The sequence below is a fragment of the Puma concolor genome, chromosome D3 (assembly GCF_028749965.1).
Source record: "Puma concolor isolate L17-30 chromosome D3, mPumCon1.1.hap2, whole genome shotgun sequence".
Taxonomy (NCBI): domain Eukaryota; kingdom Metazoa; phylum Chordata; class Mammalia; order Carnivora; family Felidae; genus Puma; species Puma concolor.
The window spans coordinates 50,955,615-50,972,434 of record NC_141678.1 but is presented as its reverse complement, the minus strand read 5'-3'; the positions used below and the strand labels follow the sequence as shown (position 1 = coordinate 50,972,434).

Below are 16,820 nucleotides of genomic sequence, written 5' to 3'. Positions count from 1 at the left end.
TTTGAAATGGGGGCTATCACACATGCTGAAATTTCTTTTCATCAAGTTTTCCCCATCCATTGGCCTATCCTCAGTGATGTTGATAAGCTGGAGTTAAAAAGTATTTCATTAACTGCTCAGTGACCGCATATTTAAAAATAAAATATTAGAAGCCTTTGAAATTCATGCCTAGATTGGATGACAACTGTAGTAGACTAGATCACTATTAAGAGAATACTTACTTCACCTATACATTCCACCTCCATACTCCTCTGCTTCTTGCTTCTTGCCTTAGGGATGGGCCATGAGACTTGTTTTAACAACAACAACAGCAACCACAAGTATATTATTATCTATCTATCTATCTATCTATCTATACATACATACACACACACATATATATATACACATATATATTAGCAGGATTAAAATGACCTTGCATGTTTGAGCCTGTACCCTTGCATTTTTGCCATCTCTGTGAAAAGAATATAAGAATATGCCCCAGATGTTTTTTGGTCCCAGAATTTTGAAAGACATTTGAAACAGGTCTAAATCTATTCCATAACCCAATGCCAAGCAGTCAAGCCCAGCCTAGATCTGCTGAACCACGGCCAACCTGAAGACCTATGAGTGAGAAATAAATATTTTATTTTATTTACCATTGAGATTTTGCAGTTGCTTATTCTGTAGCAATATAGCTATTTAATACAAGAACATTTGGAAAAAGGTGAGTGAGTCATAAATTTCAAAGGTGAAGGATGTAGGCAAAAGTTATTACTCCCGATCTTCTAAGATCAGAAATTTTCTTTCAAGTTACCCATTACGAATGTTTTTGTTTCTCACGTGTCACTGCCTCTATGAAGCGGAGTAATGTTACATATGCTATCTCTAATCCTCACAAAAATGCTTCATATGAGATGGTGCGACTTCCATTTTGTACAGGATCAAAAAAGTTAAAGGAGTTGCCCTTGTCCCCACAGGTGACACAACACAGAACAGCTGCCCTGAGTGATCAGAACTCAGGGGAAATGCATGTCAAGAAGTTACAAAGAGAGAGCCAAGTAATTTATGACAATGTGGAGAGAAGAACACTTCTGGATAATAATTGTAAAATAGTGCAGAGTAGGCAAGCATTTGTAATCTGGCACTTATCTTTCGGTCTAAGATGACAAATGAGAATATTTGTTCAAATCACTTTAGTGTTCATCACACAATCATTGTTCATGATATTCTCCAGATGAGATGTTGGTTTCATACAAATGAGAGTCACGCCATGTACAATGAGAAAAAACATATTGCAAAGATACTTAAGGTATAGAGGGCCATAAACACACAAGACAGTTCTAGAATCCCTTATTCTCACAGTGCTACTGTCTCCAATTGTGCATCTCCTTCTATCTGACGTTTTATTCCTTGTTCCCAACAGGCCAATCCATCTTGAATTCTCTAATCAGAATTATGGAAGGATGCAATCTGTTTGCCTCAGTAAATTTCTACTCTTTAAGAGCTCAGGATTATTTATTATTATTTCAGAGGTCAGAACTTTGAGTACAGAATCATTGTACTAGTCTATGTTACAAGTGGGGTCCTAATGGGTTAAGTCAGGTTAATTGATAGTGATCCTAACAGCCTGGGCAGTCTGTCTGAACAGGGTGCTGTGGGCAAGGCAACCAAGAGGTCCTACTGGACACCACAGATATTGACCACCATGTCTACTGCAGGCAGTTACGTCATACTGAAGAGCAGACCATCCTGAGGAAGAGTAGCTGACATTTATTTTCGTGCCCCTGAGTGGGTTTAGGTCTAAGCAGTCTCCTGTAGATTGAGGCACAGTCTATATTTCCAAATACTGAATGGCACAGATCAAATTGGAAGCATCATGTTTTACTCCAATTAATTATAAAGAGCTCATGCCATGTGTAAATCTTTCTCCTACAAATTTGGAATTTCTAAACAAAACAATTGCTGTTCAAATCTGATTTTCAGTAGCTTCCGAACTAAACATGTATTCTGCAGAATCCCTATGTTTTCAAACACTATGCCAAACAAAACACTTTGATGGGCAGGATCACCAGTTTGAGAGGAAAAAGCTCTGTAAAATAATGGTGTCAATGGTTCTACTGCCTGTTCCTTTAAGCTTTCTTCAGATGCTCCGAGATTAATTTGCCGTCAGAGCAACTGACAAGCATTCATTTACCGAATAATGATTTTCTAAATTTATAATTTATCTTGTTATGTGATGTCACTAATTAGGTAAAACTATAATTTATAAGAGTGGAAATTCCTTTCAGCTAATCATTATCATTGGTTTGAGTAGTTGGAAGGGAAGTGAATATTTCTGTACACAATGCATCCAAGAGTTCAGAGACTAGACAAAAACAAAATCCAGGGTCACATATATCCCACCCATCATCATATAAACTGCATTATGAAGGACTTATCTATAAATATAAGGCTCTGAGGAATATTAAGGAAAATATAAATGTGACCTGTATGGGCGTTAGGAGAGACTGAATAAACGTTATGAAATATGCTCTTGGAAGGGAAGATATATAAGACCAAAATAATAAAACAAAGAATGTTGTGAAAAGCCAGTTCAGTAAAGGAATGGAGTGGTATTATATCTAAAAGAGTTTTAATATTTCCATAGCCCATGGTTCATCATTTTCAGTGTGTGCCTTTTAAAACCAGAAGGAAAATGCAGCATGCTAAGAAATCTAATAACCAGCATTATAAAAGTAAATCTCAACCCAGACTATGTAAAGGGTGGCCTTTACATAGTCTGAAAGTTCTGAGTTTCAGCAAAGAAAAAAAAATGTACTAGTTTTCAGAAAGACTAAAATCAAAGGTGCATCCCCAAAGAACATACACTGAGCTTACCCTCCAGTTAAATGGGAGGAAATGATTATATTAGCACAGATGCTGGCTTTCTGATTAAACTGTAAAACTAAAAGATGTTTGAAAGCATTTTAAAGTTTATTCATTTATTTTGAGAGAGAGAGAGAGCAGGGGAGGGGCAGAGAGAGAGGGAGAGAAAGAATCCCAAGCAAGCTCCACAGTGTCAGTACAGAGTCCAATGTAGGGCTTGAACTCAGGAACCATAGGATAATGACCTGAGCTGAAATCCAGAGTCAGACGCTTAACCAACTGAGCCACCCAGGTGTCTCTGAAAGCATTTTAAAGACCACATGAGAAAGTGTGATTGGTAGCTCACAAAAGGATCTTTCTTAGTCATTTATATATAATGATTCCCATTTAAGAGGGTGAAAGACACTACATATTTTCCCCAAATTGCTGGAAAATCATTTTGTTTAAAACTGCTACGTTAAGATTTGTGTATGTGGACATTTCCTAAATAATAAACTCCAAATTCGTGACATTTGTGTCAGTATGCAGGTCAGGGAGAGTGGGAATTATTTAATTCAAACAAAATATTATATTATCAGTTTAATTTTATTCTTCAGGACAGACTCTTGATACTCTTGATGACCTTTCCATTGGAATAATTGGTAATTTTGTTAATCAGTCCTGTTTTATGAGATCTTAATATGCTGCCAAAAAAAAAAAAAAGAAAAGAAAACTGAGCTTTATATTGCAATTCTTACTCTTTTACAGCCACATCCCTTTGAATATGTTTAGTTAGATTATAACACAAATACACATATGTTGAGAGCTATATTATATATCAACATATCAGAGACTTTTCCCAGGTTAAAACCACATGTTTACCATTTATACTCTCAAATTAGTATTCAGAAAATAGTACTTTCCCCAAATGTCTATCATACAAATAAATTGCCCAAGCTGCCCATATTACTAATAATCTGATAGTTTTCTGTTTCCTCCAAGGAGAGAGTTGAACTTCACAGATAAAAGTCACCGCTTGAAGCAACGTTTAATGTTAAAGGTCCATCTGACTAACATTTATGCATATCACTTCTAGATTCTGGGATTATTTCTAAGTCAAACTATGTAGCTTTAGGGAATAAACCAACTACAAGCTGTCTCTGGGTACATGTATTGGCATGTTTTATGAAGGAAACAAAACAATACAGAGCGAGGCAGCATCTATTAAATCAAGTGAGGAAGACGAGATGGCCAGGCAAATAATTATAGTACAATATAATACAGTTTACAGAAGATGGATATAAGGTATTTTGGGCCCAAAGTTGGGCACCCTCAACTCTGCTAAGCTGGGAAGGAGAGATTCTTGGGAAAGCTTTACAAAAAGATGATATTTTAGCTGAGCTGGGAAGAGTAATTGTAGTTGACAAGTAAAGAAGGTAACAAGTAAAGAAGAAGAAATTCTGAGCAAAGACACCAGTCCATGTAAAATACAAAAGCCGAGGGAATAAAAGAATAAGCTTAAGAGGAAAGAGGTTTGACTTTCATTGTAGCCTCATCCACTTATTCTTTCTGCTATCTTGGGCAGCTAGGTAGCCTCTCTTTGTTTTCCTTTTAAAATGGAGAGAATGATTGTATCTCCCTCTTAAAGTTGAGCAAAGATTAAAAGAGACAAACATATATTTTATACATCCCCTGCCATGATTCTCCCTTCCAAGTACTTCTTCCAGTCCCCTTTGAGGTACTGGAGCAGGGAAAGAATAAAAGTAGAAAGCTAGAGGAGAGGTCGGTGTAGCATAGGTACTGTGAAACATGAGCATCAGAATAACAGATATCTGGATGTTTGTGGCCACAGATAGGACTGCCTATGGAAGCCTTCAAGCAGAAAAGAGATGAAATTGGATTTTTTTCTAGAAGTTTAACTTTGCTGGCAGCATGAAAACCAAACACATAAGGGAGGGGAGTGAAAGCAAGGACGCCATTGAAATAATGAGAGACATGAACAAAGGACATGCACATCAGAGTAGACTGAGGACTTAGTGCATGATTGCCTGAGGAAAGACAATAGAAGAGTGAGGTTGACAGGGAGCATGACGAGTCCAGAAACATTGCCAAATGTCTATGTCTAGCAACTCGATAAAATAAGAAACAGATAATATACGAAATAAAGTATAATAAACTACAGACTCTTGTGTGGCTCTAAGTACCAAGGCTATAGAATCCAGAGCTGGAAGTTTTTCCTGGAAGCAAGAGCAGTAAGAGGGATAGCCTTTTAGAAGAAGCTGATCCTGAGGCGAGTTTGATAGGTGAATAAGATGCACATTCGTGATCCGTGAAATGAAGTCATAAGATGGATTCACAGCGTAAATGCGCTAGGCTGGACTGAACGGCTGCACGGTAGAATGTGTCATCAGGTACTCCTTTATGTACTTACTTACAGATTTATTTATGTTGCACTTGATTCTATACAGGACTGGAGACAGCCAGTGGTTCGTACGTAACAAACTGCAGTTTGGAAAGAGTTAAGGATAACCGAAAATACTGTGAGGAAAGGATGCATTTGAAACACAAATTCAAATAATACAGCACAGAAGTACATAGTTTGCCAAGAGTGTGGAAGTTGTTTTGCACTGGTCATTTTCAGCAAAGATACTCGGCAACTGAAAGATAACCAAGCAGAGCTTCAAGTAGGTAGCAAGTCTAGGAATAACAGATTCACTTAGTCGATGAGTTCTATCATACTCAAATTATAATCATCGGTCTAGTCTTTAAAATTACCTGCAGACACATTATTTTCCCAAATGTTATATTTCACATGATGGTGGTCATTAAACCACATTTTGCAGAGTCAAATTATTGCCTTTGCTATTCTTTCAGGTTAAATCTAATATTTTCGTTAACAGAGACTCGATATGGAAATATCACACTCATAAGAAGTTAAATGTTAACTGATCAAATAAACAATCCAGCCAACAACAACGAAACTACTATGCTTTTAGTCTACATCACCAAAACTAGAAATGTGAGCAGCTCAAATCATGTGACACGGTGAACGGTGAACCACCAAAGATACCATACTCTGGCCAAAAAATGTATAAAGGGGACATGGTAGTTAATCTCACATATTTGAAATGGCTTAATCAGAAGCTGGAATTATGTGCTTTATATGACCCCAAAGAGTAAAATATGTTTGTTGTTGGAAGTTATAGGTTGATTTGCTCCAATAAAATATGTCTAAGAATTTTTTAAGAAAGTGGTCTCTATGATGCTGGGGTGGCTCAGTCGGTTGAGCATCCGACTTCGACTCAGGTCATGATCTCACGGTTTGTGAGTTTGAGCCCCTCATCGGGCTCTGTGCTGACAGCTTGGAGCCTGGAGCCTGCTTCAGATTCTGTGTCTCCCTCTCTCTCTGCCCCATCCCTACTCATGCTCTGTGTCTCTGTCTTAAAAATAAATAAAACATTTAAAAAAAATTTAGAGAGTGGTCTCTATGAATGGAATGATTTGTTTCATGTGGCATTCATGTCCACATTTCTGAAAGCTCAAAGAAAGCTGAATGACCCCTTTTCTGAGTGTTGTAGAGGGAATGCATTCCAAACTGATCCAAGGAGCTCTACTACTGGCCAGCAGGAACATCTTAAGATGTGTTATATTCCTTTTGAGCTTCTTTATTCATGGTAAAAATGTAAAAGTACCACATACCCTGCAGGGTCATTATGAGGAATATATTTGATTAAAGAATCAGAATGTGCCCAATGCATAAGGGGCACTTGACAAATGTTAGTTGAATATCAATCTGAAAGATTCCACTGGGTTTGGGTCAGGAATCACTTAGAAGATATCTCAAGGAATGAGCTATTTGCAGATATAGATAGATGATAGATAGATAGATAGATAGATAGATAGATAGATGATATTTTTCAGATAGATAAATCTGCATATGCCTTTTTAATGTAAGTATTTTATATCTTTCATTAAGCTTTATAGTGTTCATATACATGCATATGTTTGCAGATACTTTTTTTTTTTTTTTTTTTTTTTTGCCTAGTCTCAATAGAAACCTAGAGCAGAAATAGGATAGCCTGGTTAAGTGTTAAGTTCACCTGCATTCAGAAACAAGAACTAACAGTTAATTAAATAATGTAGTAGTTTATTTCTCTCTTAGATAAAAGAAATTCCTAGTAGCTCAATTATGGTATGGCAACTCCATGTTCATCAGGGTCCCCATCTCCTTTTCTTTTGCTGCTCTAAGCACTTTTAGCGTACTGTCTCACAGTTCAACATAAGTGCTCATTTTTTCAGGTATAAATGTTCCCTTTTAGGCACTAAGAAGGAAAAAATAAAGGGATCTAAGAACTAGATATTTTGGAAGTTGCACACAATGCTTCCAATTACATCTCGTTGGCCAAAACTTGGTCATTGGCTATATTTATCCTCAAGTGATCCTGAGAAATAAAATATTTTGGCTGGTGGGCAAAATGCCCACTTAAAAATTGAAGTTCTTCTTGGAATAAAGGGGGAATATTGGAATGGCACATCTGCCATAGGTGACTAGACTCAAATATAGACTTTTCTTTAGGAAGTATCTTTGGACTTGTTTCAACCCCTGAATAAATATAGCCTTAAATTCCCAGCATTTTATGTCATAAAGTATGGCCAAAATTATTTTTCCCTGGGAAGCTTTCAAAACAGGAGTGATCAATAATCCAAGAAGACACTAAAAAATGTCTAAAGAGTCTCAATTTAGCTGATGCTCAGAAATATGATTTGTCACCATACCCACCAAGATGAATTAGTCAAACATCATACCCTCCCTTGAAAACCAAATTAATTGACTTGTTACATGAAGTTATTAGACATAAATTATTTTGGGTTTTGAAAACCATCTGTTAATAATAATTCTTTTAGTTTTAGAATAGTAAGTCATTTTCCCTAACAATATTTAATAAATAAGATCAAATATTTACATGCAGTCCATTCCTTTTTTTTCATAAAACCATGTCATTGGTTTACAGAAGATATTTATTTTTATTTATTTGGTTGGAGATAGTTTATTTCAAAATGGCTTCAATAGGAGTCATTAAACTGTAGTGAAGGGAAAAATAATTTCCCTCTGCCCTTTTAATTTCTGAGAACCCTGTAACAAAAGATAGACGGGGAGGGGGGGGGAAACAGAAGTTTATTAACATGTATATCCAAGGTACTCATGGGAAATAATCAGGAAAAAATGAAAATGGCCAGAGCTGTCTTAGAGTTAGCTTTTTTTTTTTTTAATTTTTTTTTTCAACATTTATTTATTTTTGGGACAGAGAGAGAGCATGAACGGGGGAGGGGCAGAGAGAGAGAGGGAGACACAGAATCGGAAACAGGTTCCAGGCTCTGAGCCATCAGCCCAGAGCCCCACGCGGGGCTCGAACTCGCGGACCGTGAGATCGTGACCTGGCTGAAGTCGGACGCTTAACAGACTGCGCCACCCAGGCGCCCCTAGAGTTAGCTTTAAATACCATCTTCAGCAAAACAGAGAAGAGTGTCGGGGAGGCCAACTGTGGAGAGGTAACCAGAAAAAGTATAGTAAAGAGAGTAAGGTTCGTTATGCAGATTTCAAGCCAGTGTCTTCTCCATTGGTAAGAATCTCTTGTGATTTAGTCATCCTTTTCTGCCTGATCCAGAGAGAAAGACATACTTACAAAGGAAAATTTCTTTCATAAATGGAAATTTCCCTACAGGTGAGTAATTTCTAGTCTATTCTCAGAGTTTTTCCTGTAAATTCTTTCTCAAAATAATCAGCTCAAAATGACCCTTATGCCAAAGAAACATTATTTTGAGGGTGACTTGTTCTGCCACCTGTCATTCACATGACCAATGATCTAATAAAAAACATTGTTTTATAAGGCTCAAGGTAGCCGTTTTGTCTACTTAGCTGATATTTCTTCTTCCCTAGTGTGACCCTAGTTTTAAGTTGCAGTGTACCTATATCCATGATTATCAAGAGAAAACAAAAAACAAAAAAACTGTAGTTTCTCTCCTCCAAAAGTAATGATTATATGGCAAAGGAAAACATTTTACTATATCTGTTTTTTAAAAATTAACATTTTCAAGTTAAGGGATTTTTAAATAACTTACAATAATTTAGAAGACATTAGTCATCTAAAAGTTTATTAATGAAGAAGCATCAAGCCTTGATTTTATTCTTTATGTTGTATTCATTTCATGAATTATTTTTAAAGATAAATCTGTACTGTAGTATAAATACTCCTGTCCAGTACATTTTAGGAAATATTTATGAAATATAAAAGTACCGTAATTAAAACTATAAATCTTTTTTTAATGTTTTTAATGTTTATTTATTTTTGAGAGAGAGAGACAGAGTGTGAGCAGGGGAGGGGCAGAGAGAGAGGGAGACAAAGAATCCAAAGCAGGCTCCAGGCTCTGAGCTATCAGCACAGACCTGACCTGAACCGATCATGACCTGAACAGAAGTCTGGTGCTTAACCGACTGAGCCACCCAGGAGCCCCCAAAATGTAAATACTTTTAAGTTCACTGAAACTAATAAGGTAAATCTTGAAAAATAACCATCCCACACAGTGCTAAAAGAAATGAGATATCAAACCATGAAAAGATATGGAAGAATCTTTTTTTTAAATAAATAAAATAAAATTTATTTATTTATTTTGAGAGAGAGAGTGTAACCAAGGGAGGGGCAGAGTTAGAGTGAGAGAGACAGAGAGAGAGAGAGAGAAAGAGAGAGAGAGAGAGAGAGAGGGAGAGAGCATCCCAAGTAGGTTCCATGCTGTCAGCACAGAGCCAGATGCCTAGCTTGAACCCACAAACCATGAGATCATGAACTGAACTGAAAGAGTTGGACACTTAACCAAATGAGCCACCCAAATGCACACCCTTTTTTTAAATTAAAGTTTATCGATTTATTTTGAAAGAGAGTACAAGCAGGGCAGGTGCAGAGAGAGAGAGAGAGAGAGAGAGAGAGAAGAAAAGACAAGGAGGAATCTTAAATGTATATTACTAAGTGAAAGAAGCCAGTCTGAAAAGGCTATATTTTTTATAAGGATAACATAGGACATTCTGGAAAAGGCAAAACTATGGAAAGAGTAAAAAGATCAGTGGTTGCAGGGATTGAGGGCAGAGGGAAAAGAGTAGGGACAGTAAAGAGTATTTTTAGGGCAGTAAAAATACTATAAAAGTGGATGCATGTTGTTATATATTTGTCTAACTCCACAGAATATACAACAGCAAGAGTGAACTCTAATGTAAACTCTAGACTTTGGGTGATAAGGATGTGTCAGTACAGGTTCAGCAATGGTAACATATGTACCACTCTGGTGCCAGAAGTTGATAATAAGGCAGGCTATGCATGTGTGAGGGCAGGGTGTATATGGAAAATCTCTGAATCTTCTCCTCAATTTTGCCAAAAAAAATAATAACTAAGCCTTAATTTTTAAAAAGTCCACATTGATACACAGTAATTTTCAATTTTCTATCCAATTCTCTCCTTTATTTCATATATATTTCAATTTATTTGGAATAGAAATTTTCAGAGTGTAACAAGATAACTTTAGAGAAGCTAGAAACATTCATTATCTGAGATATGAAAATGTCTCAGAACAAAAATACATTTTAAAAGAAGCTTTAGAAACATGCTTAACATAAATGGATGTTAAATCTGCATTGAACTCAGTGTTATTAGCAAATGATAAACCTCTAAAATTAACTATATTGTCATCTGCTTAAAATGTGGAACTTCTAAGCTCTCGAAGTTTCCATTCTTTGACTTTAATGTAATACAGTGAGAAGTTCATTATAATGTAATGTTCAAACCATTACTGAGATACAAAAATTATCCCCAAGTTAAAAAATGCAGTTTGCTGTTAAGCTGACATTACAGTTTATAAACAATTTCAGATGGGAGTTCTTGAAGTTTTTAATGGCATCCATCTTCAACACAGCTCCTATTTATCTCACTGAAAGTGTATTACATTTCAAAATCTAAAATTAACCAATTGAAAACATTTACAATTAACAACATAAATACACTGCCTTAAACAGAAGCTCATTATCTCTCAGGAAGACTTCAATAACAATCCTAATGGATTTCCTACCTCAAACTCCTTGCAATGCACAACAAAAAGTACACTAACAGGACAAAAATTTGCAATAATATAAGGTAATTTCTCTTTGAATATGCCAAATTAGCCAAGACAATTTTTTGTGTCCACTGTTATTATTTTTTTTTCTGTATGCATCTTTATTCACTATATGGAAATTCTAAGTGGAGAAAATAACAATCACCATTATTTATTGGGCACCTACCAAATTCTGCTTTCTGTTTTCATCACTTTGCTGCATTATCTCTTCTCATTCTTACGTTACTATAAGAAAGCCATTGCTCTTCTGAAACAGAATTCTACAGAAGTTGTTAAACTGCCCTGAACTTTCTTTGTTAATAATTAATGGCTGACTGCGATTTAGAGCCAAATATGTGATTCCAAATGTGTTTTCTTAACCATTATACTGTACTGCTTTGCAGACATTCCTGAAAAATATAAATATTAAAAACCAATCGTTTTAATATATTTGTATATTTTGCTTTATAACAAAAGTCTCTTGTTTTACTCTTTTTTTTAAAAAAAAAAAAGTTTATTTATTTGTTTTGAGAGTGAGAGAGAGAGTGCGAGCAGGGAAGGGGTAGAGAGAGGAAGAGAGAAAGAATCCCAAGCAGGCTGCATGCTGCCAGCGCATAGCCTGATGTGGGGCTCAAACCCATGAACCATGAGATCATGACCTGAGCTGAAACCAAGAGTTGGATGCTTAACTGACTGAACCATCCAGGGGCCCCAAGATTCTTTTGTTTTTAGTTATATATTTAATATTTCTAACCATTAGAGACGTGTAAGATGTAAGTTAAATGGAAATAAATTCCAACTTGTTTCCCTTGACATGACTAAGTTTCACATGGTTAGGAGATGATGGATGCTTTCAGAAGATAAAAAGCTCTTGAAAATATATGAAACAATGGGGCGCCTGGGTGGCGCAGTCGGTTAAGCGGCCGGCTTCAGCCAGGTCACGATCTCGCGGTCCGTGAGTTCGAGCCCCGCGTCGGGCTCTGGGCTGATGGCTCAGAGCCTGGAGCCTGTTTCTGATTCTGTGTCTCCCTCTCTCTCTGCCCCTCCCCCGTTCATGCTCTGTCTCTCTCTGTCCCAAAAATAAATAAACGTTGAAAAAAAAAAATTAAAAAAAAAAAATTTTAAAAAAAAAAAAAAAGAAAATATATGAAACAAAAAGAAGAAAGTATGTGAAACAAATTAAGATGAGATACATCTTGTGCTAATAACCTGAATTGTTCTCATTGCAACATAGCTTCTTCCGACATATACATTGTGCACCAACCCTATACCAGAGAATATCATACCATGTGTTGTTCTTCAAATATTGGAATATTATAAAAATTGCTTAGATTTTATACATTTATCACTTCTAATGGAGAAAGAAGTGACTTTAGGATCCCAGGGGGCCTCACCAAACATTTGTGTTTCTCGTGACCCTCTCTTGTTTAAGCTTAAGACAAGTGGTTGTGTTTCTTTGATGTAACTTGAAATGCCTTTCTCATCTATTTTTATTAACTTGGAAAGAAATCGGATGAAAACGATTCTGTGCTTTGCTTTATTTTACCACCCTTCACTAAGCAATCTGTTGATAGCATTTTAAACACGATTTAGGAAGAAGTTATATTAGATATAACTAACAAAAGGGGCAAGGGTAAACTAAAACACAGCTAAGATCCCATTTCTGCCTTTTTAGCCATGTGAAAGCAGCAGTTTTACTTTCCCCATTGACCGTTTTCCTGGGAAAAGCAGGCTTGGGTTCCTATTGGTCTGCTGGTAGAGTAATTGAGGAAAGCAAAGAGAAGAATAAGACAAATATTTTAATAACTGAATTGCAGGGTAGGATATGGTAAGCATCATAAGGTACATATTTACTAACTGCATATGGAGGTTCAGCTGAGACAGAGACCACAATTTCATATTTTTGTCATGCATAAATGATATTTCAGATTAGTCTTAAAGAAAGAGATCAAGATTGAGGTAGAAGAGAAGCAGATAAACATAAAAAGTACAACTTAACTTATGGATGTTTGGAAAATCTTAGCTAGTCCTCTTGTGTCTGTGCTCAAGGAATACTCTGAAGGCTAATATGAGATAAAACTGGAAGTCTTCACATTTTTTGAGTGATGTAGTTGGACCTAAATTTTAGAAAGATTAATGTCAGCAATATGGAAATTGAACTGAGAAAGGGAGGGATGGGGAGGAGAAATGTCAGCCAAGAGGAATGATCCAAGTCAAGGAAAGAAATAAGGAAAATCTGAATTAGGATTGGATCAGTGGGACTCTAAGGAGTAGAGGACAGAATTGACGAAATCTGCCATAAAGTACAAAAAATGGAAAACATTTTTGAATAAAAAATAGAAGATCAGCCTAGGGTTCAAATGTTCAGAAAATATAAGTTACAGAAAGTCAAAATGGACCGGAGCAAATTGGCCCAGAAATAATTCGTGAAATCTACTCAAGCTGAAGAAGGTGGAATCTCAGAATGAAAGTCTCCACCAAGAAGGCAACAAAATGAAGGAAAAGAGACTCACAATTAGGTGATGGGTATAACTTGATTTTATCTAGAATAAAATAAACATCTTAATGGCCTTAAAAAGGTAAAGATGGGTTTTTGGTTCCTGCGATACCAGCATAGGCCTCAGGATATTGGAAGAGTTTAAGCCAAAACATGGATATCAGACCAAATTATACAACTTGTATCAACAATATGAATGACAAAATTAAGAAAGAAGAATAGAAGAGATCCCTATATGCCCTGTCTTCTCAATTTGGTCAAGTGGTAGGTATCATAGCTTTAAAGATCTGAAGATGAGGGGGCGAGGCTTTGTTATTTTTAAGGAACAAGCTCACCCACAAATGCCTTGAGACAGTTACAAGGATTTCCACTTTACAGTAAAACAATGCAAGGGGCTCAGTCGGTTAAGCGTCTGACTTTGGCTCAGGTCATGATTTCGTGGTTCATGAGTTCAAGCCCTGCATGGAGCTGTCTGCTGTCAGCATAGAGCCTGCTTTGGATCCTCTGTCCCCTTCTCTCTCTGCCCCTACCCTGCTCATGCTCTCTCTCTCAAAAACAAATAAACATTAAAACAAACAAACAAGGAGAATCCAGTATGCAAAAACAGATTCTGATATAATATCTAAAATGTGTGGCACTTTTGCTGACAAAGAAGGAAAAGGAAAAAGCAAAAACCGTGGACCAGAAAACAAAAAGCCTGGTCAGGGAACACCAAATGCAGCAAATACCCAAGGAAATTCAAAATCAAATCCTCAGGTGCCTGATTACCTTCCAAACTGTATTTTATTCCTTACTAATCTGCCAAAGGAGACTAATGAGATAATGTTACCCATGCTGTTTAATCAGTTTCCTAGTTTCAAGAAAGAATGTTTGGTACCTGGGAGGCATGACATGGCTTTTGTTGAATTTGCAAACGATGAACAGGCTTGAGCTGTCAGGGATGCTTTACAGGGATTTAAAATCACACCGTCCCATGCCATGAAGATCACTTATGCCAAGAAATAACATATGTTGATAGTTGTCTTTAAAGGATTTGGTGTTATTTATAGTGTTTGTTTTGATAACATTTGGTCAGACCACTTTGACAGTTGGGGGTGAGGGGGAGTGAAAGTTAAATTTTGTGAATGATTCCAAAAAATACCTAGTCTTTGTTTTGCATCAATGAACTATGAAATATACAGGCCTGAATTTTGTATAATAAACTTTTATTTGTATTCAAAAGAAAGAAAGAAAGAAAGAAAGAAAGAAAGAAAGAAAGAAAGAAAGAAAGAAGAAAGAAGGAAATGAAGAAGGAAGGAAGGAAGAAGGAAGGAAGGAAGGAAAACAAGTAACCAATAAAGGATCAGGATACAAAACATCCAGAGGCTTTATGTCCAAATCACTGTAACTTTTCTTTCTTTATTTTTTAAACTTTTAAAAATGTTTGTTTGTTTGTTTATTTTTGAGAGAGACAGAGTGCGAGCAGGGAAGGGGCAGACAAAGAGGGAGACAGACTATGAAGAAGGCTCCAGGCTCCGAGCTGCCAGCACAGAGCCTAACGCGGGGCTCAAACATACGAATCGCAAGATCATGACCTGAGCTGAAGTTAGACAGTTGGCCAACTGAGCCACCCAGGCACTCCTAGCAAAGCCTTTAAAATTGTATGGGAGAATGATCTCAAATTATAATTTTCCATACAGACTGCTAGTCAACTGTGAAGGATGAATAATGGCATTTTCTGATATGTAAAGACTTCAAAAAATCTCCCATTGATCCATTAACAGCAAAGAGTAACTGGAAGATATATTACAGTTAAAATAATTAATTTACTAAAGTTAAAGTAATTAATTTACTACAGTTAAAATAGTTAAACTAAGACACAGACAACACAGAAAGTACGGAATCCAATATAGGAAAGAGATACACAAAGGAAACTAACAGGAACATGGTGAAGGCAAATCCTAAAACAAAAGTTGCAAAACAGGTCTAGAGGACAATCCATACAGACAGGAGTTGGAGGACAGTGACTTCCAAGAGGGATACTGCCAAGAAGTTAATGTTCATGATAGAGCAACTGAAGTATTTCGATGTATTTTCTGGGTCATCCGTAAGGTCAAAGAAGCTGGTGATTAATAAATTATACAGGAAACAGAGAAAATAGAAAACCAAGGCAGTCATTAATTCCAGGACAAATAAAACATTGCCTAAGAAAAGTCATTGTAATCACACTACAATACTTCTCTTAGCTCTGAATAATATTTGCATTGTCATAAATTCATGAACATTAAAAATTAATTCAACCAAAAAGAGTGATATAAACTACATTAGGAACATCAGGGAAGAGAAAGTATTTACCTCAAAGAGAAGCAAATATATGTCTTCCATAATAGAGAGTTATTAAATAATATCTAAAACAGAAGGACCAAGAAATGATAATTTAAAAATGAGATTCATAAAGGCACAGTGTAGGGAATATGGTACTGTAATAACATAGTATGGTGACAGGTGGCATCTACATTTGTGGTGAGCACACATAACATATAGAGATGTTGGATCACTATGTTGAACACCTGAAACCAATGTTAACATTGTGTGTCAACTACACTCAAAGAAAACATTTTTAAATGTGATTTATAATATGGAGGCAACCAGCAGAAGTAACAGCTCTAAAGGTTAAATGTACAGCCTCAATGATGAAAAGAGGGCAATAGAAAATACTAGGCTTTTGCTGTAAGCAGAGTACAACTATTTGACTTTCAAAATTATTTACATATATAACTTTGTTTAAAGAAATAATTAAATATAGAAAAGATTCTTCATGTTTCCAAGAAGAAGATAAATAGGACTGGTAGAAGAAAAGCTAAAATCTGCAATGGATTAAGAAAACAAATTGTGACTTAACATTTGTATACAATCAAGCATTGATGCTGTTTAAGTAAACATCAGATATTTTCAAACACTCGAACCTGCAGGGAATTCACCACATATAAGGTCATCTTTCAAAAATATTAATTAAGTAATTAAATGATTTTAACATAAAATGGAGCCAATCAAAAGCTCAAAGTAATGGGACAAAATGCAGGGATGATGTTTACAGAACAGAATACAATGTTATAAAATTTGACAATTAACATATATTAGATCCTTTTCTTAAATTGAGATTTTTGGAAAGAGGTGGTGGAAAATGTGTGAATATGGTAAAGGTCCAGGCACGTGGGTGGCTCAGTCACTTAAACATCTGACTCTTGATTTCTGACTCTCAGGATTCCTGAGTTCGAGCCCATGAGGGCTCCTGGCTCCACACGGAGAGTGCCAGGCTGAAAGTACAAAGGCTGTGTGGGATTCTCTCTCTTTCTGCCTCTCCCCCACTGGCACTTTCTCT

The 16,820-nt window shown here is 36.2% G+C and overlaps 1 pseudogene; it reads left to right on the top strand.

Annotated features, from left to right (window-relative positions):
- The first annotated feature begins 13,612 nt into the window (after positions 1 to 13,612).
- LOC112868334 (U2 small nuclear ribonucleoprotein B''-like) lies at positions 13,613 to 14,464 on the top strand (annotated as a pseudogene).
- The last annotated feature ends 2,356 nt before the right edge of the window (positions 14,465 to 16,820 follow it).